This window comes from Erinaceus europaeus, chromosome 4, assembly GCF_950295315.1.
Source record: "Erinaceus europaeus chromosome 4, mEriEur2.1, whole genome shotgun sequence".
Classification (NCBI taxonomy): Eukaryota; Metazoa; Chordata; class Mammalia; order Eulipotyphla; family Erinaceidae; genus Erinaceus; species Erinaceus europaeus.
Genome location: NC_080165.1, coordinates 104,313,268 through 104,336,108, shown reverse-complemented (window position 1 = coordinate 104,336,108; position 22,841 = coordinate 104,313,268). Strand labels below are relative to the sequence as shown.

The 22,841-nt window shown below is 48.6% G+C and overlaps 1 protein-coding gene across 5 annotated transcripts in view; it reads left to right on the top strand.

The window, feature by feature from the left end:
- TSPAN9 (tetraspanin 9) overlaps window positions 1–22,841 on the top strand; it is a 187,786-nt gene that overhangs the window by 49,838 nt on the left and 115,107 nt on the right. Inside the window, exons 3-4 of one of the 5 annotated variants that reach the window (XM_060190274.1) lie at window positions 13,116–13,210; window positions 14,772–14,913. The exons of 2 other annotated variants lie outside the window; for them this stretch is intronic. The gene's annotated coding sequence lies outside the window, so the exon portion shown is untranslated. Of the gene's footprint in view, window positions 1–13,115; window positions 13,211–14,771; window positions 14,914–22,703; window positions 22,767–22,841 lie in introns of all 5 variants that reach the window. 2 more of the 5 variants (XM_060190275.1, XM_060190276.1) reach the window with 2 other exon arrangements.

The following is a 22,841-nucleotide window of genomic DNA, read 5'->3' as shown; positions in this document are numbered from 1 at the left end:
TTTCTTTCCTTATTGTTTTATTGTTGTAGTTGTTATTGTTGTTGTTGTATAGGACAGAGAGAAATGGAGGGAGGAGGGGAAGACGGGGGAGAGAAAGATAGATGCCTGTGGACCTGCTTCACTGCTTGTGAAGTGACTCCCCTGCAGGTGGGGAGCTGGGGGCTTAAGCCAGGATCCTTATGCCGGTCCTTGAGCTTTGTGCTACCTGTGCTTAGCCCACTGTACTACCGCCCAACTCCCAAGGAAGTCCTGATTTCTTTCTGTTTGTGGAGGTTCTGTTCACCCCACCCTGTGGCATATCTGAGTGTTAGCCACCAGCTTCAGATGGCTTGGCATGTTATGTCCTCTCCCATCATGATACAGGGTGGGACTGTGCCCACATCCAGCAGCTATCTCATGCATGTCCCTCTACCCACCCCCCTTGGCATTTGGTTCTGCCAAGCCCTACTGCAGGATTGGAGGGGACCTACACCTGTGTGTTATCAGTGCAGTATAAATGGGACAGGCTGGAGCCTCCCTGCTTGTCAGCCCTGATTGCTCAGCCTTGGGGTCCTGGCACCTCCCTTGGCCACAGGAGACCTCAGGCTGGCCCCTGATAAGGACCTTGGCAAGAGTCCCTGTTTCCAGAGCACCTATTCACAGCCACTTGGTGTCATTGTTCCTGTCCCCTGCTTTCTTACACTCTGGCTCCTGTTTACTGGCACTCTGCCTTGAGGACAGCTGCCAAGATGCCATAGAAAGCGGTGTGTTTTTGGGGATGGGAGGTGGCACACTTGGTTAAGTGCACATAGTACTAAGTGCAAGAACCCACACAGGATTTGGGTTTGAGCCCCCACTCCCCACCTGCAGGGAGGATACTTCATAGTCGGTGAAACAGGTCTGCAGGTGTCCATCTTTTTTCTCTTATCTCCTCTTTCCCTCTCAGTTTCTCTGTCTTACTCAACAAAATGGAAAAAAAATGGCTGTAGGACCAGTGGCTTTGTAGTGCCAGCACTGAGTCCCAGCAATAACCCTGGAGACAAACAAACAAACAAACAAACAAATAAATAAATTAATTAATTAATAGAAAGAAAGGAAGAGGCGTATCTTGGGCCACTTGGATAATGTGCTACTTTGCCATGTGTGAGACCCAGGTTCAAGCCTAGCCCCCAACGCTTTGGCGCTGTGGTCTCCTCTTTCTCTTAAAAAAAATTTAAAAAGGGGCTGGGTGGTGGTGCACCTGGTTGAGTGCACATGTTACAGTGCACAAGGACTCAGGTTCGAACCCCAAGTCCCCACTTGCAAGGGAAGCTTCACGAGTGGTGAAGCAGTGCTGCAGGTGTTTCTCTGTCTCCCTCTCTATCTCCCCTTCCCTCTTGATTTCCAACTGCCTCTAATCAGTAAATAAATAAAGATAATAAAAAAATTAAAGGGAGTCAGACGATAGCGCAGCGTGTTAAGCGCACACAGTGCAAAGCGCAAAGACCTGCATAATGGTCCCGGTTCAAGGCCCCGGCTCCCCACCTACAGGGGAGACACTTCACAAGCAGTGAAGTGGGTCTGCAAGTGTTTATCTTTTTCTCCCCCTCTCAGTCTTCCCTTCCTCTCTCTATTTCTCTCTGTCCTATCTAACAATGATGACATCATCAACAACAACAATAATAACTACAACAACAATAAAAAACAAGGGCAACAAAAGGGAAAATAAATAAATATAAAAAAATTAAAAATAAAGAAGAGGGATAAAGAAACAAAAAGAAGAAAAGAAAGAAAGAAAGACAGAAAGGGGCTGAGAGAAAGTCAGAGACAGACAGACAAGGTGTGTTTTGTCCCTAGGCAGTTGTAGGTTGTGAACTAGGAGTGTCTGTCAGCCTGGGGCTGCATGGGGCTGGTCAGCACCCTCCCCCCAGGGACAGGTCACAGGATGCTGGGCCTTGTAAGCAGAGAAGGGTCCCCAAGGATGGTGCTGCTGGAGGCAGAGGCTTCCTGCCCCCGATTTTGGTGGCCAGGCTGTTTCCTCCTGATACAATGCCACAGTGACTCAGCACCTTGGTGGACAACAGTGGCTGGTCCATGCCAGCAGAGGGTGCTGGATGCCCCAACCCCTGCTGTTGCTGGCCCGAGTTCTGCAGTTGTTTTCACCCCTTGTTGGTGCTCCTCGAACTTGTCGTCACCCCTCTTGGCCTCAAGCTGCTGTTCAGCTGCCTTGTGGCTACTCTGGGCTGGGCTCTGCCAGGCCTCTGGGCCCTGGGTTTGAGGCTCTGTGGGTTTGGCAGACCTCCCTGGAGGGTCTGAGAGGCTCCCGGGACAAGGAAGGCCAGCTGGGCAGCTGGGAGGCGGCTGGCTGGGATTAAGCAATTTTTTTCGCCCAGTTATTATCCTGCATTCTGATGTTTGGAACAAGAAGGATCATTTAATTGAGTGCTTCCTCGGACTCCAGTGTGCCCTCTGTGGTCCCTCCTCCCAGTTATACAACTTAATCCACAGTAGCTGGAGGAAGCTGGACCCCCTTGAGCCAGGAGTGCAGGCCTGTGGGGAGGGGAGACCCTATGCATTGCAGCCCGCATGGAGAGCAGTGGTTTGGAAGGAGCCGTGTGAAGGTGCGGAGGGGAGCAGAGGAGACTGACTCCGTGCAGGGCTCAGCTCACAGAGGAGCGGCAGGAGCAGATTGGAACCCCACACAGGAGCAGGCGGTGGAGGAGACACTTCACAGTGACAGTGGGGGCACCTGGGCCTGGCTTAGCTGTTAGCATGAAGTAGACGGGTCCCAGGGTCAGGCTTTGCGCTATAGGGTCGTATGTGCCTGGAGTCACAAAACTGCAATGTGACTTAGTAGAGCTATTTGGCTTTGTGTCACACACACACTATTATTTTATCATTTAAAAAATTTTGTTTACCAGAGCACTGCTCAGCTTTTACTTATGGTGGTGGGTTCTTAGGGTTGAACTGGGGACCTTTGGTGCTTCAGGCATGAAAGTCTATTTGCAGAACCACTGTGCTATCTCTCCAGCCCTCTAGTATAGCTGCTTAAAACTTTCTATCATGAACCTAAGAAATATTCACTCTAGCTCAGTAATTCTGTTCTTTAGAACTTATATGAAGAGAGTAATGGATGTGTGTGTTTACACAGATGCACCCACATCTTCACTAGGACATTCTTTATGCTAGGGAATGATCAGAGACTCAAAATGACCAGCAATAGGAGATTAGTTAAATTAATTTTGATGTAGTCATATTGTATAGCCTTTAAAAAAAACACATCTTCAGAGAGATTATATATTTAAGTGGAAAGGTTTTTTAAAATTTTTAAAAAATCCTTTATTATTGGATAGAGGCAGACAGAAATTGAGAGGAAGGGGGAAACAGGGAGGGAGAGAAATAGAGAGACACCTGCAGCCCTGCTTGCAAAACTTCCTCCCTGCAGGTGGGGACCAGGGGCTTGAACCCAGGTCCTTGTGCATAGCGTGTGTGCTTAGCCAGGTGTGCCACTGTCTGGCTCTTTAACTGGAAATTTTTATGATGACAGAAGATAATACTTCTAAAAAGATGTCTAAGAGATACTGTGACATACAAACCTTTACTCTGCTTTCTAATTTTTAAAAAAATATTTATTCCCTTTTGTTGCCCTTGTTTTATTGTTGTAGTTATTGTTGTTGTTATTGATGTCATCGTTGTTGGATAGGACAGAGAGAGAATGGAGAGAGGAGGGGAAGACAGAGGGGGAGAGGAAGATAGACACCTACAGACCTGCTTCACCGCTTCTGAAGCAACTCCCCTGTAGACGGGGTGCTGGGGGCTCAAACCGGGATCCTTATGCCGGTCCTTGTGCTTTGCAGCACCTGTGTTTAACCCGCTGAGCTACCGCTTGACTCCCTATTTTTTTTTTCTTAATGTGAAGAAACAAGGCCGCAGGAGGTGGGCTGCTGTGATAGCTCAGCTGGGCGGTGTCTGCTCTGGCCCCCCACCACTGAGGGAGGCTTCAGTGCTGGGGTGTCTTTCTCTTTCCTGCTGTCTTCTCTATCTCTGTTTTTCTCCTGGAAATACCTGCCTGGAGCCATGAAGCCCTGGTGACAACAAAAATAAAAAGACTGGAGGAAGCATTGAAAATGCTAACGATGGTGGTCCGGGAGGTGGCATAGTGGATAAAGCATTGGATTCTCAAACATGAGGTCCTGAGTTCAGTCCTTGGCATCACATGTACCAGAGTGATGTCTGGTTCTTTCTCTCTCTCTCCTCCTATCTTTCTCATAAGTAAATAAAATCTTTAAAAAAAAGTTCTAAAAAAAAGAGAATACTAACAATGGTAGTAATTAGTAGTGCTGTTTCTTTTTCATTTATGAGAGGAAGAGAGAGTGGGGAGAGGAGAAACAGCACAGCTCTAGCATCCAACGTGCCAGGAATCGAACCTAAGCCTGTAAATCATGCACTATGTCTACTGAGTGCCACCATTTTTTTTTTAGATTTACTTATTTTTATAGTAAATAAAAGATATGTTGGAGCTCTTTGCACTGTTTTGTTCCACCACTCCTGGCCAACTCCCCCCGCCCCTATTCTCTCTATCAGGTAGAGAGAGACAGAGACAGAGGGAGAGAGGAGAGACACCACAGCACGGCTCCACTACTTGTGAAGCATCCTCTGTGGAGGTGCTCCCATGTGCTGGCGAGGGGCTCAAACCTGTGTCCTCGCACATGGTGAGGTGTGCGCTCTATGGGTGAGCTGTCTTTTGGACCCTGTGGAATATCTCTGGTGCAGAATGGCAGTGCACACAGAAGCGTGTTGGACGCCAGCAGGGGAGTGCGCTCGCTTCATGGCTATGGCACGACACCCTCCCTGATGGAGTCGGTGTCTGGGCTGAGGAGCCAGGGCAGCCTCGTGCTCCTGCAGGTGCTCCCCTTCCTGAGGAGCACTCCCCCTTCTCCTGCACCCTGGGCACCTCCAGCCCCCCAGATTTCTGTACATTCACAACTGAACAGTGACCACAGCAGCTTTACTGCTCTGAGCTGACTTTTGCAGATAGACAGAGGCAGAGAGACAGAAGGAGAGAGGGAGACAGCAACGATCACAGCTTCCTCTGGTGTAGCAGGACCTGGGCTCAAACTTGGGCCATGTGTTACCAGAGCAGGCGCACCATCCAGGTGAGCTGTTCTGTCAGCCTGGCTAATTTTTTCTCCCCTTTTGTCACGAGGGCATGCCTCCTAGTGTGGCTGTCCCACTGGTCAGCTTGGGGACATGTGACCTCTGTTTCCTACTCAGCAGAGCTGGCCAGATGCCTACAGCCCCAATGTGGCCTGTGGTTTCTTAATTTAATGTTTACTTTTAAAAGAATAATTAATTGGTTGATTAATTTTGGATAAAGACAGGAATTGAGAGGGGAGAGAGGGAGAGAGACAGAGAGACACCTGCAGACCTGCTTTACTTCTTGTGAGGCTTTCCCCTTGTAGGTGTGAAGCGGGGGACTTGAATCCAGTATCCTCTGCACTGTAATATGTGCATTCAGTCTGGTGTGCCACCACCCAGTCCCAAATTTGTTTCTTTGTTTATTTTGGGTGGAGACAGAGAGAAATTGAGAGGGAAGGGGGAGATAAAGATGGAGAGAGTTCAGTCACCAGGTTCCAGATGCTAGCATGATGCCGACCAGACTTCCCTGGACAGACAACCCCACCAATGTGTCCTGGAGCTCTGCTTCCCCAGAGCCTTTCCCCACTAGGGAAAGAGAGAGACAGGCTGGGAGTATGGATTGAGCTGTCAACACCCTTGTTCAGCGGGGAAGCAATTACAGAAGCCAGACCTTCCTCCTTCTGCATCCCACAATGACCTTGGGTCCATACTCCCAGAGGGTTAAAGAATAGGAAAGCTATCAGAGGAGGGGATGGGATATGGAGTTCTGGTGGTGGGAATTGTGTGGAGTTGTACCTCTCTTAGCCTATGGTTTTGTCAATGTTTCCTTTTTATAAATAAAAAATTAAAAAAAAATTTAAATGCAAAAAAAAAAAAGATGAAGAGAGAAGCCAGGGGTAGGTAGCATAATGGTTATGTAAAGAGACTCTCATGCCTGAGGCTCCAAGGTCCCAGGTTCAATCCCTTGTACCACTAGAAGCCAGAGCTGATCAGTGCTCTGATTAAAAAAAAAAAAAAAAAAAAAAGATACCTGCAGCACTGCTTCATTGTTCATGAAGCTTCCCTCCTGCAGGTGGGGTTAGTTTAATTTAGATGAGAGATACAGAGAGTTGGGGGTGGGGAGAGACCAGAGCACTGCTCAGCTCTGGCTTATGGCGATTCCAGGAAGCGGCCTGTGGTTTCTTCCTGAAACTGGTAGAGAATCACCTCATTTCCCCCCCTTCCTCTACTTAACAGAAATGCCAATATTCTCTGCATTGTCACTGAACACCAGCATCTGGCTTCAGTTTGCCACAGGGAAGGGATCCAGCTGGTCAAGCTACAGCACTGCTCCACTGTTTATGAACTCCCCCCCCCACCCCCCGGCCCGCAGGTGGGACTGGGGGCTTGAACCTGGGTCCTCAAGCATGGTAATGTGTGTGCTTTATCCAGTGTGTCATCACTCATTTTGCATTCTTTTTTTTTTTTTTTTTGGTCTCCAGGGTTATTGCTGGGGCTCAGTGCCTGCACCATGAATCCACTGCTCCTGAAGGCCATTCCCCCCACCTCCCGCCTTTGTTGCCCTTGTTGTTGTAGCCTTGTTGTGGTTATTATTGTTGTTGATGATGTCGTTCGTTGTTGGATAGGACAGAGAGAAATGGAGAGAGGAGGGGAAGACAGAGAGGGGTAGAGAAAGATACACACCTGCAGATCTGCTTCACCGCCTGTGAAGCGACTCCCCTGCGGGTGAGAATCCAGGGACTCCAACCGGGATCCTTCCGCCGGTCCTTGCGCTTTGCGCCACATGCACTTAACCCACTGCGCTATCACCCAAACCCCCATTTTGCATTCTAACCAGTTCTGTAGAGCATTCCAGTTTTTCCACATCCTTGCCAATAATCATCATCTGCCTTTTTTGTAGCCTTCCTTGTGGGAATGAAATGGTATGTTGTTGTGGTCTTGATTTGCATTTTTCTCATGATGAATAATCTTGAACATCTGAACTGATTGTGAAGCTTTCCCCTGCAAGTGAGGAGCTGGGGCTCAAACCTGGGTCCTTGTGCATGGTAACTTGTGTGGTCAACTGAGTGCACCAACTGTCCAATTCTATTTATTTATTGAGAGAGAGAGAGAGAGAGAGACATGGAGAGAGACTATGAGTATACCACTGCTGAGATCTGCTTGATGGTGGTTCTGGGGACTGAACCTGGGACCTCTGAGCCTCAGGCATAGGAGTCTTTTTGCAGAACCACTATGCTGCTTCCCTAGCCCTCAGAACCATGCTTCTTCTAAGTTGGACAGGGAGGTGGGTTCTTTTCTAGACTTCAGTGAGGGTGACAGACAGGAAGTGCCAAGAGGAACAGGCCCTGGGATCCTGAGGAGCAGATGCTGCAAGAAGCAGAGAACTGCCATTCCTGACCTGTCTGCAGGCCGGCAAGGGAGAGAGCCATAGGCTGCCTGGGCAGTTCCATAGCCCCCAGCTCTCTCGCTCACTCGCCCTGCTGCCTTTGCTCATGTTGGCCACTAGATGGCAGCAGGTACCCTGCCCATGACTCCTGCCTTCAGAGTGACTGGAGTCAGAGGCTCAGAGGCCCAGAGTCCCCTGAGTAGGCCAGGTTCTCCAAGGCCAATCCCCAGCCTGGTGTTCAGTGCAGATAGGAGGTGACAGTGAGGGACAGGGACGTGAGGCCAGGTCAGTGTGACACACTTGCTGACAGCATGAGTGCACGTGTGATCCTGGGCTAATATGACTTCATGAGGGAGTCTGGTGGGTGTGGGGAGTGGAGGCGGTAGACCTGCTTTCTCACATTCTCACCATCCCTTCCAGCTAGTTTTGCCTGTGGGCAGCATCCTGTGATGCCTCAGACCTTGCAGCCAGCCTGGGCTTGAGTTTGGGGGTGGGGTGGGGTGGGGTGGGGACAGGCCGATGGGAGTGGGGAGCCTTGGTTGCTGGGGAGTCTGGCTGCTTCTCAGGCTGCAAGTCCTTTGTGTTCCAGCTGCAGCCTCCCTGCTGTGCTCCTGGCAGATGCTTTGTGGGGGCCAGGGGTCCCCTTCCTTCCCTTTGGCCCCTCTTTGCATTACGTCAGTTTCCAGTCAAATACCCCTGGGGTCTGGGGAGGGAGGGTGTGATGAAGTCTTTCTGTCTTCTTCTTCTCTTTTTTTTTTTCCTGGGGAAGTAATTCCACTGCTTGTCATGAAACTTTCTGCTTGCAGCTCTTTTGGGGGCTCCCTCCCTATAGCCTGTCAGCCCTGGTGCTTAGCAAAGAGGCTACCCTGCTTCCTGTGTGTGTGTGTGTGTGTAGGGGGCACTGCTGGGCCTGGACTCTGTGTGCAGAGTGGCTGGCAGGAACTAGGTGCCAGGAGCCCACTCTGGAGTGGATGCACTGATCTGGCAGAGCTCCCCCTCGCCCAGTCTGGGGCCACCTTCACCTGAGTAGGGTGCTGCTGGAGGCTGGCACAGCCGTGCAAGGGAGGAAGTTCCTCAGCCAAGGAGGACACATGCCTTGGGTGTGTGTAGTGGTGCTGGGCTGAGCCAGCGGTAAGAAGGGCTCTGTCTTCTCACTCACTCGGCTCCCACCCTGTGGAGCCACGGAGCACTGGAGGAAGAGCTGGGCCAGAGGCAGAAGATAGGTACTCAGTGCTCACCCTTCTTGGCCCCTCCCTGCCTTTGGCTTTCCTTCACTTTATCCTTCCCTCCACCCCTTACCCCCCCCCCCCCCCCCCCCCGTGCATAGCCTCCTCTCCCCCCATCTCCAGCACCACATCTGGTGGTCAGTTGGGATGTAAATCACCCCCTGCCTGGCATCTCCTTGGGTTTCAGCCTCTGCAGCCACTTGGGGGGGTAGTGTTGAGTGGGACAGGACTGGTCCTCAGTGGGGCAGGTAGCTGGGAGCCCTAGGGGGTGCTGAGCAGATACCCCACCCCTGCTACCCCCTTTCCCCTCCTGCCCATGCCCCTTTGGCCCTTACCTTGTGGTGGCTGGGATGTGGGGATCATGGGGTGACTCAGCAGACCCTCACCAGGGCCTCAGGCCACCATCTTCGCTCTCCCAGCCCTGGCCTGGCACGGGGGAACCCAGTTGGCCCTGTGGCATCTGCCTGGTGCCCCTTCCTGCTGCTTGCCTCCACCCCTGGGAGAGGGGCATCTCTCGGGACACCTCAGGATGCTCTGAAGGGTGTTCAGGTCAGGCCAGTGTCCCCAGGGCCTGAGGGATCCTGGGCAGCGGCTGTGAGGGGCTGGAGATGCCGGCCTGGGCTCAGCAAGCTCGCTAACTGTCTCCAAAAGAAGCTTGCAGGTCTTTGAGGTGGCTGAGGACTGGACTGGTACAGGAGGGGAGGGCAAGGCTGGGGTTCAATGGAGAAGGCCAGGGGGAGGCACAGGACCTTTGGGCGATTCCAACAAAGGGCTAGTTTGGGGATTCGGAGAAATAATTTACCTGGTAGAGTGCATGCCTTTCAATCCAGAGGCCCTGGGTTCCAGCCCCAGCACCTCATGGGAGCACCATAGACAGTAACAGGGGAGTTTCCTGGATGGTGGAAACTCCTGGTTTGTAGTGCCTCCCTCTCATCCCTCGCCATCTTTCCTTCTTTCTCTTCCCCCTTTCTGTAGATAGAGAATGAAAAGCTCAGCCTGGGCCTTCACTGGTGGGGCTAATATGCAGGACCCAAGGTGCATACACTGCAGGTGTGTACACACACACACACACACACACACACACGTACATGAGGACATGAAAACAAATACTTTTTTAAAAAACTTACTTGATTTGATAGAACAGAGAGAAATTGAGGGGAATGGGGAGATAGATAAATAGCTAGATAGACACCTGCAGCCCTGCTTCCCCCCTGCAGGTGGGGACTGAGGGCTTGAACTCAGGTCCTTGTGCATGGTAATACATGCTCTTAACCTGGTGTACCGCTACTCAGCTCCCAAATAATTTTTAAAATAATTCTTTTATTCCCACCACTCTTAGCAGCCATTTTATTCCTCTATCTTTTCTTCTTCCCTGATGGAAAAATGAAGAGGGAATGGAGATAGAGAGAGAGAGATCTGCAGCCCTGCTTTCCTACTCATGAAGCTTCCACCCTGCAGGTGGGGAGCGGGAGCTTGAACCCAGGTCTCTGTGCATGGTGATGTGTGTACTCTACTGCATGTGCCATCACCTGGCCCCCGGAGGCTGGCTCTGCACATTCTCCAACTTGGCCTGAGTGCAGGCAGGTGGAGAGGCCCCCTTTCTTGGGGGAGGCTGGGAGAGCCCACACTGGCCAGTGCAAAGGGCTGGATAGGGAAGAATCCACTGCAGGTGGGGGGTGGGTGTTGGAGGCTGCGGACTGCAGAGAGAGTGGGCGTCTGTCTGTCTGTCTGTCTGTAAGAGGAAGGAAACATGCTGTGTGCATCCCAGGGCCTAGTAAGAGTGTAGGGTTCTGTCCGGAAGCCAGCGGGAGCCCCAAGATGCATGAGAACCAAAGGGAAGCTTGGGTTAGGGTTACACGGATGCCCTGCCTCCCCTCTGTGGGCTCTCACATATCCTGTGCTGTGGGAAGGGCTGAGGGAGGAGGGGCTGGGCTGTGGCGCACCTGGAAGAGCACGCGCAATAGCACGCTCAGGGAGCTGGGCTCAAGTCTCCTCTCCCCACCTGTAGGGGGATGATTCACAAGCAGAGGAGCAGGGCTGCAGGTCTCTCTTTCTTTCTCCTCTCTCCCCCTTCCATCTCAATGTTTCTCTATCCTATTAAATAAAATAAACAAATAAAATAAATTTAAAAATTGGCCTCTGGGAGTGGTGAATTCCTTATGCAATGATAAATTGGTGCTCCATGATAACGCTGGTGGCAATAAAGAGAAAGAGAGATGGGGTGGGGAGAGAGAAAGACTCTGCCTGTCCCAGAAAAGCTTTCCTTGTCCAAATGACCTGCCATGTAGGGACACTGTCACTTCTCTGTTCAGCTCTATAAAGGCACCCAGGCCCCCACCCACCCTCCCCTCTCGGAAGCTGGAGTTCTCTTCCTCCTTTCCTTGGAGACCCAGTGGGGTTCAGGGGGGCTTCCTGGTGTGAGTTGGTCTCCCCCTTCTCCAGTGGGGCAGTGTTGCCAGGCTGGCCCCTGCAGGAGAAACAGGCTACAGTGCAAGGCCGTGTGATTTATTTGACAGGGACAGCTGCCCGTGGTTGGGAATGTAATCTAGTAATCCTTTTGTGAAAATCGGATCCCGGGCCCAGCATGCCGCCAGGAACAGGCAAAAGCCCACCCCCCACCAACCCTCACCCCCTTCCTGCATGCCTGCCCCCACACGTGTGTGCTCCGTAGCGTGTGTGGGGCATACACATGTGCGCACACCACTCCTTTCTTTTCTTTGTTTGGGTTGTCCTTAACAGCATTTTTCTTTTTCTTCATTTTATATTTTAGAGAGGGCCTCATACACCAAATCTTGTGCTGTCTCTGCTGAGACACCCCCTCAGCTACTGCTGACTCTTTGTACTAAAGTACAAGTGTCCAAACCAAGAGATTCACACTGGGGTCACTGAATTCACTACGTGCTTCAGACTTCCTGGGTGTCCCCACTAGTCTGTTTTTTCTACCCCAGATCTGGTGTTGTATTTACTTTTTTTCAAAAAATTATTTATTTATTTATTGCTTCCAGAGTTATTGCTGGGGCTCAGTGCCTGCACCAGGAATCCACTGCTCCTGTAGGCTATTTTTTTCCCTTTTGTTGCCCTTGTTGTTTTATCATTGTGGTTATTATTGTTGTTGTTATTGCTGTCGTTGTTGGATAGGACAGAGAGAAATGGAGAGAGGATGGGAAGAAAGACAGATACCTGTAGACCTCCTTCACTGCCCGTGAAGTGACTCCCCTGCAGGTGGGGAGCCGGGGGTTCGAACCGGAATCCTTTAGCTGGTCCTTGTGTTTTGTGCCATGTGTGCTTAACCCACTGTGCTACTGCCTGACCCCCTCAAAAAAGGATTTATTTACTTACTATGCAAGAGACACCAGTGTACTGCTCCTATCTGGCGTAAAGTGGTTGAACCTGGGACTTTCTGGGGCTTCCTGCGTATATTTGGTGCTCTGAACAGGCTGGACTGCTTCCCCGGACCTGCATTTACTTGTTACACCCCAACCTGTGATATTCTTTGCTTTGCCCTGAACTTTCCTGGCCTTGACAACATTGAAGAGACTGAGTGAGGAGTAGTGCACAGGACCTAGGTTTAAGTGCACAAGGACCTGGGTTCAAATCTCTCTCAGTCTGCAGGAGGAAGCTTTAAACAGTGAAGTGCAGTTGTCTCTCTCTCCCTCTCTCTCTCCCCCCTCTCAATTTCTCTCTGTCCCTATCCAAAATAAATAAACAAATATTGAAAAACTTATTTTAAAAAAAAGTGTACTGAAGAATCACTCTGTACATGTCCTTTATGTTGGAGTATCCAGTGCTCCCTGTGATCTTCTGCACTTTGGGCAGGCCAGGTGTTTGATATCAGGGGCTTTGCTGCAGGTGATGGTTTAACTGAGTGAGCAGTGATAAAAAGTTACTATTGGGAGTCAGGTGGTAGCGCACATGGTGCAAAGCTCATAGACTGGCTTAAGGATCCCGATTCGAGCCCCCAGCTGCCCACCTGCAAGGGGGTCGCTTCACAAGCAGTGAAGCAGGTCTGCAGGTGTCTATCTTTCTCTCCCTTTCTCTGTCTTCCCCCTCCTCTCTCCATTTCTTTCTGTCCTAACAACAATGACATCAGTAACAACAACAATAATGACCACAATAACAATAGAACAACAAGGGCAACAAAAGGGGGAAAAGCCTCCAGGAGCAGTGGATTCGTGGTGCAGGCACTGGGCCCCAGCAATAATCCTGCAGGTAAAATAAAATAAAATAAGATAAAATAAAGTAAAATGTTATTAAGACATTCTTGTCAGTACCTACTGTTGTTAAGATATTGATCTATAATTTTTTTTTTATTGCTTCCAGGGTTATTGCTGGGACTTGGTGCTGGCACAACAAATCCATTGCTCCTGGGGGCCACTTCCCCCCTTTTTTCTCTTTCTATTTTATAGGACAGAAATTGAGAGGGAAGGGAGAGTTAGAGAGGAAGCAAGAAAGTGGACACCTGCAGACCTATTTCACTGCATGTGAAGCTTCCCCCTTGCAGGTGAGGCGTGGGGGCTTAAACCCGGTAGTATGTGCCCTTAACCAGGTGTGCTGACACCTGGCTCCCCCATCTATTACTGTTTATTAGTGTTACGAAAGAGATTTTAGTTTGTACCTGTTAGTGGGGGAGGGAAAAGAACTGCAGTCTAATTAACATTATTGTTGAAAAAAGAACTATAATTTAAATGTCTGTTAGGGCTGGAATTGTAGAGAAAAGAACTGTAGATTAAAATAACTCTTGGTACCTGGAAAGGAACAATAGTTAACGATTAAAACACTTGTCTTAAAAAAAAAAAAGAGAGAGAGAGACAACTCTGGTTTAGTCCTTTTTAAATATCCTGCACTGCAGAAGAAGAATGCCCACATTTTACAAATGGACTTTTTCACATATGACTGACTGAGTCTAACATGAGCAGTAGAAATGACTCTTTTTTTTTTTTTTTTTTTTTTTAAACATAGCAAAGAAACACTTGGAAAGGGGGAATTTTGAGTAGCTAACCTCTGTCTTTTTTCCGTATGGCAGGGCTGGGGGAGGTTGGTTTGAGCAATGGTTTTCAGTGAGGATTGTGGTTACTGAGGGAAGGTGAACTGAGTAGCTTATCTATAAAATCAGCAGCTTTCTCTGGGCAACTAATACATGTTTTACCGATTCATTTTTCTAGGAGAGACTTGGAGACTGTTGAAATGCCCTGTTTTTCCTAGGTTTGCACTCAGTGGTTATGCCCTGGCCTGTGGGAGGGCTTCCATGGTATCTGCCTGGCTGCCTTACCCCCTCATAAATTGGGGCTTTCCTGGAAGAGAGAGCTGGCCTTGATCTAACATTTATTTAATTATTCAGTTAGTCATTCTTTATATTTTAATTTTATTGGTGATTTAATATTGATTTTTATAAGATTATAAGATAATGTGTATAATTCTGTACCGTTGCCACCACCAGAGTCCTGTGTCCCCAATCTCTCCATTGGAAGCTACAGCAGTTCTCCCAAGGTTGCAGATGTGGGTTAACTATTATTTCTATAACTATCTGTCTAATTTTGTATATATGTACCCTCTTCCCCCCGCCCAAGGTCCTGTCTTCCCTTCTTTTCCAAGTCATACATACACCGATTACTACTTCCAAATGTCTTTCCTTTTTTCCTCTTCTCTCTTTGGGTCCTGATGGAATTGGAATTCAGAGCCCTCTGGTCATCTTCCTCTATCATTTCTCCCCTGCTGGGAGTAGGGATCAAAATTCCCTTTTTTTTTTTTTTTGAACTTAAAAAAAAATTTATCTTTATTTAGTTGATAGAGACAGCCAGAAATTGAGAGGAAGGAGGATAGAGAGGGAAAGAGACAGACACCTGCAGCCCTGTTTCACCACTTGTGAAGCTTTCCCCTGTAGGTGGGGACCAGGGCCTTGAACCTGGGTCCTTGTGCGCTGTAACATGTGCCCTGAACCATATGTGCCACCATCCGGCCCCAGGCCCAAAATTCTTTATGGGGTAGGATGTCTGGCTTCTGTAATTGCTTCTTCCCTGGACATGGTCAATCCATACCCCCAGCCTGTTTCTTTCTTTTCCTAGTGGGGTCGGGCTCTGGAGAGGTGAGGTTCCAGGACACACTGGTGAGATCATCTGCCCAGGGAAGTCAGGATGGAATCATGGTAGCATCTGCAACTTGGTGACTGAGGCTGTGGTGCTTCTGTGGATGTCTCAGCTGTAGTGGGTGAGTTTTGTTAAGTTTGATAATTGTAGATATTTTTTGTTTTGGGGGAGATCAGTTCTGTTCCCTGTTACTTCATAGCCATGCATTCTAGAAGTCAAGAATATAAACTTTCCTTAAAGCCCCAGGTGTGTAGCAATGATCAGCTGGAAGGAGAGGAGAGGTGGGGAGGGCCTGGTTAGTCATTTTCATCACAGTGGATTCATAAATATGTATTTTATGAAAATATAATAAATATGGTGATTAATTTCATCCTGTGGTGAGAGTTGTAATGGAAAGCAAGAGCTGCCTGTGTTGCTGCTCAGATCGCTCCAACCTGCCTTGATGATGGGAGCACCTTGTGATGGGGCCTCCCCCTTTTTTCCATCCTAATTTCATTTATTTTATGCAAGTGAGTGTATTGACATGAAAGAAAAATTATAGGAAATAGGAGGAAATGTAACAAAACAGGAAGCCACAGACTCATAAATTCAGTAGGGAATGGAGGGATGATAAAGGCCACATTTTGAATCAGCAGGAAAACATAATTATTTGATTTAATTGGTCCTGGGACAACTGGATAGCAGTTTAAAAATAAAAGATTAGGCGGTTGGGCTGTAGCATAACAGGTTAAGCACGTGGTGCAAAGCGCAAGGACAGCCGTAAGGATCCCAGTTTGAGCCCCCAGCTTCCCACCTTCAGGGGGGTCGCTTCACAAGTGGTGAAGCAGGTCTGCAGGTATCTCTCTTTCTCTCCCCCTCTTTGTCTTCCTGTCCTCTCTCGATTTCTCTCTGTCCTATCAAACAATAATGACAGCAATGACAATAACGATAAACAAGGGCAACAAAAATGGGAAAAAATAGTCTCCAGGAGCAGTGGATTCATAGTGCAGGCACCGAGCCCCAGCAATGACCCTGGAGGCAAAAAAAAAAAAAAAAAAGGAAAAGAAAAGGTTGACTCTGCATTATGCTGTATACCAATTAAATCCAAATGAATAGAAATGTCACCTGTAAAATATGTAATAAAAATACTAGAAAAACACTCAGGCATAATGGGTTCTAAGTGACTTAAATCTATTAAGTAAAAAAGAATTTAATTGAATCCTTCAAAACACCACACTTAGTACATGGCTGACTGGGATTTGAACCTAAGCTAATGGGTTTCATTGTCAGAGCATCTAAATTATGCATTGGGTAAAAAATAAAGAAACTATATGTAATCCTTGGAACAGGTTTGCATTTTCAGAGTAAGATTGAAGATTGTCTCTGTAAGGAAAACTTGATGTATTTGATTACATGAAGATTGCAATCTTTTCTATGTGCAAAGTACATGGCAGAATCAAAGTTAACTGAGAAAATAGGTGCAGTGTATGGTAGAAAATTGTAGGTGTCCTCAGTGTATTAGTGATCTTGCATCAATAAGAAAGCAAATATGAAGCAAAAAAATAGGAAAAGCCATACAGAGAAACATACAACTGGGTTTTTGGTCGTTACACAATTATTACCAATCAGTTAGTAAAATGATCTTATAAGAATATTAATTCATTTATTTGTTAGGACAGTGAGAAATTGAGAGGAAAAGGGGATAGAGAGACAGAGAGGGAGAGGGAGAGGGAGGGAGGGAGGGAGGGAGAGAGAGAGAGAGAGAGAGAGAGAAAGAGACCTATAGTTCTGCTTCACTGTTAGTGAAGCTTCCCTCCTACAAGTGGGGACTGGGGGCTTGAACCTGGGTCCCTGCACATAGTAATGTGTATGCACAAGCAGGTGTACTACCACTGGCCCTAGTAAAAAGATCTTATGGGAGTTTATTCATGTCCATGAGAAAATAAGTAATCCATTGTTAAATATGATTGTGGATATAAAATAATTAACTATGTCAAGATAACTACTACAAAGTCAAAATGACTGAGGTCTCTCTTTTTCATTTATAGAACTCCCTTTGTTATTTCTTGCGGAGATGTATTGGTAGAGATGAATTCCTTGAACTGCTGTTTGTTTAAGAAGCTCTTTTTTTCACTCTCTCAAAGCATGGTTGATCATCTAGCTAGGTAGACTGTTCTTAGTTGGAGAAGTATAGTATATATAATACATACATATATATATAATTTTTCTCTCTATATAATTATACATATAATTATTTTTCTTTAGATCTTTATTGAGTCATGGTTTACAGTGTAGTCTCTTTTAAAATTATCTCTTTTTATTTATTGGATAGAGACAACCAGAAATTGAGAAAGAAGGAGGTGATAGAGACAGAGACACCTGCAACACTGCTTCACCTTTCACAAAGCTTTGCCCCTGCAAAAGCTTTGCAGGTGGGGACTGGGGGCTCAAACTTGGGTCCTTGTGCATTGTAACATTTGCACTCAACCAGGTGTGCTATCACCTGGTCCCCAGTATAGTCTCCCCCCACCCTGACTCCTGTCATCAAAGTTCTGTGTTCCCATCTGCACCCCCCACACATAGATAACCACTATAGTTCAGTTGGGGATTTTTTCATTCAACACTTTAAATATATTCTGCCAGTTCCTTCTGGCCTCTTGAGTTTCATGTGAGAAGTCTGCTAATAGTTTAATGGGACTTTTCTTATATGTGATTCATTACTTTTTCTTTCTGCCTTTAGAATTCTCTATTTTTGATTAAACAATAATATGCCTTGTTGTGTGTCTGCTCAGGTTTGTTTTGTTTGGATTATTAATATCCTGATCTGGATATTAATCTGGACATCTATTTCCTATGTCAGTTTGGGGTAAGTTTTTGACTATTATTTCTTCAAATAAAAGTTCTTCCCTTTTTTCCTCTATCTAGAATCCCTATGAGTTATGTCTCTTGATACACTGTTTTCATTTGTTTCAATTATTTTTTCTGCTTTGCTGTTGTGTTAGATTGCTTCTATTTTATCTTGTAGTACACTGATTTGACCTTCAGTTTCTGCCATTCTGCTGTTGTTGCTCTTCATTTTCTTTCTTTCTTTCTTCTCCCCCTTCCTCCTTCTTCTTCCTCTGCTGCTATATTCTTTAGCTTTCTGGTATGTTTGGACATTTCTCACTCTTTGTTTTACCTTGTTGATTTTTTTCTTCTGATGTCATTTTGGTAAGCATCACTCATTATTGCTTTGCCATCTTTGTTAATTAGCTCAAGTAGCTCTGTTGTATTTGGTGAGTTTCCTAGATTGTTGTCTTGATCCACTGTTCCAGCTTTCGCAGGTGGGTTCCTCTGTGTCCTCATTTTGTTAGGTGTTGTGTGAGGGCCCGAGTCTGGGGTCTGTGTGTGAGTGGACCTGGGAGGTCAAGTACCCCCTCATCCACATCAAATATCAAATGGCTGTTGCCTTGGCCCCATTGACACCTATCTGTATTTGATTGAAGTTCTAGATCTCTACTGGCCATGCAGGATAATTAGGCCATGAACTGCATATGCCTTATGGCGATTATAAGCCTGGATTGCTGAGATGTCTTCCCTAGTCCGTTCCTCAACATTCATGTCCACTTAGAACCTGTGACATTAGGAGGCAGGGGTTTTGCAGATGTAATCAAATCAGTTAGGAGGCCAGGCTGCATTAGGTTGGACCCAGATCTGATGATGGCGCTCTTATAAGAAGAATGACATTTGGTTAGGGCCAGGTGGTAGCACATCTGGTAGAGTGCACACATCACCATGCTCAAAGACCTGAGTTCAAGCCCTTAGGCCCCACCTGTGGGGGGGGGGGGCTTCGTGAGCAATGGAGAAGTACTGCAGGTGTCTTTCCTTCTGTTTCTCCCTGTGTCTCGTGCTTTCTACCCAAAAGGGGGAAGGGAAAGGCTGCTTGGAATGGTGGAGCTATGCAATCACCTTGCCTCCAGCAATAACCCTGGGTGCAAAAGGAAGAAGACATTCAGGCACATGGAGAGCACCTTGTAGTCATGGAGACAGAAATTGGCGTTATGCCATCATAAGCCAAGGCTTGCTAGCTACCACAGGAAATGAGGCTGAGCTAGGGAAGGGTTCCCCCAGACCTGTCAGTGGGACTGTGGTCTTTCAGACACCTTAGTCCTGACTTCTGACTTCCTTTGAGGGGTGGGGGATAGTCTCTGTCTCTTCTGGTGGTCCTGCTGGGCTATGCCTTTGGGTTTGAGTAGCATGTTGGCTTCCATCAAGGCTCCTCTTTTGTGTGACATTTATGGCTGGACCAACAAAAGACTCAGCAAGACTGGATTGTGAACACTATCCAGTGGTGGTACTGTCCCTGTCCCTTGCTCCTCCCCCCAACCTTAACTTTGCTGGGACCATCTGACCATCAATTATGTTTCTTGGCCCATAACCTGACTGTTGGTTTGTTTGCTGGATGCTTCCAGGCATAGTTCAAGGTCACCTCCTGTAGGTGCTCCTCCTTGTTCCATATCCTGTGTTCATCCCTAAGCCTCCCTCCCTGGGCTAGGTGCTCTCTGCTCAGACATCAAGGTCCTCAGGAGCCTGGGCTCAGCACCTGCAGACTCTCACATGCACCTCCAGACTCCTGAGGTCACCTATGTCTTTCAGCATCTCTCCATGTCTCCCTCCCCCCACACACCCTGACTGTGTCAGAGCACCCCACCTACTCCACACAGTGCTTTCACCTGACCTGTCCGTTTGATGGACTGTTCCCAGGGCAGGGCTCCTACTCTGTCTGGGAGCCTGGTTTGTCATGGATTTTCTCCTCATTTATTTTGGATAGAGAAAGAATTTGAGAGGGAAGAGGGAGATATAGATATAGACAGAGATAGAGATAGAGATAGATAGATAGATAGATAGGGAGAGATTAACACCTGCAGTCCAGCTTCACTGCTTATGAAGCTTCCCCCCTGCAAGTGGTGGTTTGAACCCAGGTCCTAATACACTATAATGTGTGCACTTAACCAGGTATACCACCACCCAGCCCCACATTTATTTTTTAAAGATTTAATTACTTTTTAATGAGAGAAGGAGGCGGGGGGGATATGAATTATGCAAGGCCAGGTATCGAGCCTGGGACCTCATGCTTGAGAGTCTAGTTCTCTATCCACTGCACCCCCTCCCAGACTTCTCCCTTTATATGTGGGATTCAAGGAAACAGATGTTGTATTTGGGGCTGAGGGTTTGCAGTGATTCCTGGGAAACCAAGTCCTAGGCAGAGAAGGGCCTAGCCACCTCACTTGCATGCCCTGGACACATGTGAGTGAGCTCAGGCCAGTGAGCCAGGTACCCTCAGCTCTGCAGGGTCACTGTCCACTGCCTCTATGCTCATCCCCCATCCAGATGGCGGGGTGGGCCTGGCTGCAGAGCTGGGGTGACACGTAGCACATGGGCCACCCACTTTTGGGTGTGTCAGGCTAGGAAGTCATAAATGAGGGCCAGCAGAGCCTCCCCTCTGAGGTGCTCCTGTGTCACCTGTGGTGGGGTTTGGCAGCCGGGCACAGGGGACAGATGGCCTCTTGGCCAGGGACAGATGGGCTGCGGGTGCGGGTCTGGGCTCTGGAGCAAGTTGTGGGCACCCAGGGCTTGACACTGAGCTTCCATCTGCCAGCTCTGCAGGGACGGCCCCATGGCTTTCTCCTCACTTTGGGGCCCTGCCCCTGGTAGCTCAGCTCCCAAAGGTGCATCTCAGGCCTGTGCCTGTAAGTCACCCGGCCATGGGGAGGATTTTGTGGGGCCTGACATAGCCCACCTCTGTCACCTGGGGTCATCATTAGCGTGGACAAGGAGAGTGGCTGATGATGCAGGGGCAGCCAGGCCAGCCGGGCCAGGCAGTGCATGCTGGAGGTGGGTGGAGGGCGCTTGCAGGGACACCCCAGATTTCTCAGAGCTTTTGGGGAGCAGAGCTGGTGTTATGGGCAGGAGGGCTTTCTGGAGATAGTGGTCTCTGGAAAGGCAGGGCTGGGGTTTTCTTTCTCCATTAAAAAAAAAACACCAAAACTTTATTTTATTTGATAGGACAGACAGAGATGGAGAGGGGAGGGGGAGATATACTCTGAGGGGTGGGGGAGAGAGAGAGACCTGTAGTATTGCTTCACTGTTTGTGAAGCTTTCCCTTGCAGTTGGGGGCCAGAGGTTTGAACCTAGTTCCTTGAAAATGGTAATATGTGCACTTAACCAGGTGTGCTACTGCCTGGCCCCTTTTCTCCACTTTTTAATTATATATTTTTTAACATCTCTCTCTGTCTCTTTCATTTTTTCTTTCCTTCTTCTCTCCTTCCTTCCTTTCTTTCTTTGTAACTTTATTTTATAGAACAGAGAGAGATTGAGAGGAAGGGGAGGTAGAGAGGGAGAGAGAGACAGACACCTGCAACACTGCTTTACTGCTCACGGAGCTTCTGTCTTGCAGGTGGGGACTGGAGGCTTGAACTTGGGTCCTTGTGCTTGGTAATACATGTACTTACCCAAGTGTGCCACCTGCTACCCCCCACCCCACTCCCTTTTTCCATTCTGAACAAAGATTTATTAATTTATAAGAGAGGAGAAGAGAAGAGAGAACCAGAGTGTCACTTGGCACATGTAGTGCTGGAGATTGAACTTGGGACCTCACACTTGAGGGTCCAGTGCTCCATCCACTGGTCTGCCTTTTTGGCCATTCTCCATGTTCGCTGACACTCAATGTTCTTGCTGGAAGCTTCACATCTGACGATGTTCATGTCATCTCAGCCGCCATCACCTGGCCCTGGGCTAATGCAGGAGACACAGCTGTGAGGGAGGTGCAAGTCCTTGAGGGTTCAGTGGGGACAGACACATGGACAGAGCCCTCAACTCTGCTCAGAATTGTGTGTCCCTTCCCTGCTACCCCCTTGAGGACTTATTTCTATGTTTGCCTGCCCCAGGTTGTGACACTTCTGGATGACACAGCCCTGACTTCCATGGGGTTATCTCATCTAGAAAATGGGCTGAGCATTTGTGGGGATCCAGTGGGTGCCCCCTTGAATAGAGCAGGTACTTGGTTGAAACTCCCTCCTTGCCTTCCTCCCTCTTGTGTGTGACCGAGGCTTTGATTCTGGAGCTGGTGCAGGGGAGCCCCATGAGTCAGGCCTCTGGGACCCTGGTGGGCATGGAGCTCCAGGTCACAGTACTCTGGGCTTGGGGACCAGGTGGGGACCTGCACTGGGAAAGGCGGAACCCCCAACCCTAGAGAATGACAGGCCTCCGGTGAATCCCAAAAATGAAGGGCATGTGACAGCTGCATGCTGCAGGGGTCAGAGGCCTGGCTGGGTGGGCCTGGCGGGGAGGACGTGCTGGAGCCACCGGCCTGGCAGGGTGCCGGGGAACCCATGGAACATATCCTGTCCAGACATCCCCCTGAGACCTGGCCCTCCTGGGTCACCTCTGGGTGCTATTCTTGCTCTGTCCCCTGCTCTCCTGACAGGGTTGCAGAGGCTTCCAGGGCTCCAGAGTTGATGGGTGTCCCTAGCATGGGGACAGCCAACTGCCATTACCCCCCCATTAAACAGGGCTGCCAGCTGTCCCTACTGCTTCCCCATGTGCTGCATGTGTCCCCTCTGTGTGAGCTGTGGCTCTAGGGTGATTAGTTCCCCTGGGAGGTGCAGACATGGAGGGTCTGCAAGCATGGGGTGTGTCTGGGGTTGAGGAGGTTCCTGCCAGTGTGGTGGGAGCAGGCAGACTGAGGGTGTGGAGTGCTGGCCAAGGGACACGGGTGCAGGAACGGGTGTTTGCAGCAGAAGAGGGTGAGGGCTCCAGCCCAGGGCTCTTGGTATAAAGATGATTCCATCTCACAGGAGTCAGAGAGAGCAGCTGGTCTGGCCCAGCCTTCACCAGGTACCTTCCATGCACCAGGTGAAAGTCTCTCTCTCTCTCTCTCTCTTTCCCCCCCAGAGCTCTGCTCAGATATAGCTGATTGTGGTGCTGGGGATTGAACCTGGGATGTCAGAACCTCAGGTACGGAAGTCTTTTGCAGAATCGTCATGCTGTCTCCCAGCTCTGCAACCTCTACTTCTAAGAACTAGCTATAGC